The sequence below is a fragment of the Brassica napus genome, chromosome C1 (assembly GCF_020379485.1).
Source record: "Brassica napus cultivar Da-Ae chromosome C1, Da-Ae, whole genome shotgun sequence".
NCBI lineage: Eukaryota > Viridiplantae > Streptophyta > Magnoliopsida > Brassicales > Brassicaceae > Brassica > Brassica napus.
The window spans coordinates 26100970-26103012 of NC_063444.1; the positions used below are offsets into that span (position 1 = coordinate 26100970).

The 2043-nt window shown below is 33.7% G+C and overlaps 1 long non-coding RNA gene across 1 annotated transcript; it reads left to right on the forward strand.

Annotated features, from left to right (window-relative positions):
* Positions 1-1066: 1066 nt before the first annotated feature.
* Positions 1067-1510, forward strand: LOC111201738. The gene is made up of 2 exons (XR_007318680.1): positions 1067-1159; positions 1248-1510. It is a non-coding gene; the product is annotated as an uncharacterized LOC111201738 (long non-coding RNA).
* Positions 1511-2043: the final 533 nt, after the last annotated feature.

The following is a 2043-nucleotide window of genomic DNA, read 5'->3' on the forward strand; positions in this document are numbered from 1 at the left end:
CCTCTCCGTTTCCTTCCTTTTATATATGATTGGAGAGGATTGCGAGTGGGATGAATCTTCACAATCACTCTCAATTAATTGATCTTTCGAAAATGTCTTCCTCTGATGTTGTTGCGCAATCCGCCTTCGATGTTCTCTGACTGGGTAGATCTTCACAGTTCATTGTTGCTCGCCTACTACGTTTTTGGACTCCAAAAACATCAAGAAGTATAGTGAATTCATGGGAATCACTTTCTCTCTCTCTGCAAATAACATGATTCTGATTGTTTATATGTTTTTTATACCTGTAGCATCAAGCTTTACTCTGGCTTGAAGCCTCAATCTGCAAGTATGTTTCTTTTTCTTCTGAATCTTTTCGAAAGTTTCTGTCTTTAAATCGAAGCCTCAATCTGCAAGTATTTTCCTTTTTCTTCTGAATCTTTTTGAAAGTTTCTGTCTTTATATCGAATATGGTTAGTCCCTTACGAGTGAAGTGATTTATTTAATGTTACTACAACTGTTTGTCGGAATTGTGTTCAGGCTTTTTGACAAATGGGCATCAGAATTTGAATAGGAGTTCTGTGGCAGGATCCACAAGAGTTTGCAATCCAGGTATTTCTCAATGTTCTTCTTTTGGAATAGGCTTGCCTTTGAATGTGCTGGGTTCATTAACTTTGTGGTTTGTGTTATTGCAGTACAGAGAAAGCGAGTTGGTCACAGGTGAAGATGGTGCCTATAGGTACACCTACATAATGGGCTTGCCTAAAACTTTGCAGGTTTTCTTCTTGCTGCCGCTGAAAAGGTACTCTTTATTTCACTTTCTTTTGAAGCATGTGGAAACCAAATTGATCTTATATGCTAGCTAGACTCTGAGGAACTTGAAGTTGAATTATTGTTTTCTGTGAAAGGGTCAACGGTTTGCGATGCCATTGTTAAGGATCGCTCTCCAGTCACCTGCTGGTGCAGCTCGTGGTCAGCTGGTGCAGCTATAAGCAGCTTATCTCTATGGACTATAAAAAATATTTTTCCTCTCTTATAGTAACATGGTAAAGCTATATATATACACTTGCAAAATTCCTTCAGGCTAATGATATTCAAAATGAAGCAAAGGAGCTTTCAAGGATAAGAGATTACCTCTTCAACTAACAAGCCAAAAATACAGGACAGCCTGCGGAAAAGGGTTAGTTTTGTTGTCATAATAACAATTGACACCTCTGAGTGCATATGCTGCTGATGATGAAAATAATTAAACAATGATGATGATACAGATCTTCAAAGATTTGAGCAGATTGAAAAGGTTCAACTCAGAAGAAGCTATAGAGTACGGACCTATCATTGTTAGACCACCGCGCATCAAAGACGACGCTCCTCTCCAGGATGAAACCTGAGGTCTCGGTTAATCTGCTTTATTAACATTCTGTAATGTCAAAGTCTTACAAGCTTGGAGTTGTTGTTCTTTGTGCGATTGTTACCAAATAAAATCATTTATGTATATAGAGTTATTTAATTATCATTGGATCTTGAAACCAGTTAAGAATTCAAAAGTTTTTTATTTATCGCGATGGTTCAAAAATATATTAAAAATTAAATATTAAATATCAAACAAGTAATAAAAAAAGGATATAAGCCTTAGATAGAGTGTACACATAGGTGACCAATGAGAAACTATATTTTTGTCATGTCACCTCCTCTATTTGTTTTTACAAAATGATCCTTTTACTTTTTACTTAAACAATTTTAACCAAAAATATTTTTTTAGTGAAAATATATTATTTATATAAATATAATTATATTTTTTATTTACATAATAGTTTGTAAAGAAATATTTATTGTAAATAATATCATAATCTTATAAAATACTAAAATAAATTGGGTTGGTTTTCAACTTTCACAAATAAAAAATATTATTTGTAAACTTAGAAAAGAATATATCAAGAATATTCTTTTTCAGGAGAGAAAATAGAAAAATACATCGGAGACAAATCCATCTCTATTATGAAATTCATCTATTTTAGAGAAAAAAAATAGAGGAATACATTGGAGATGGTCTAAGGCATGACCGAC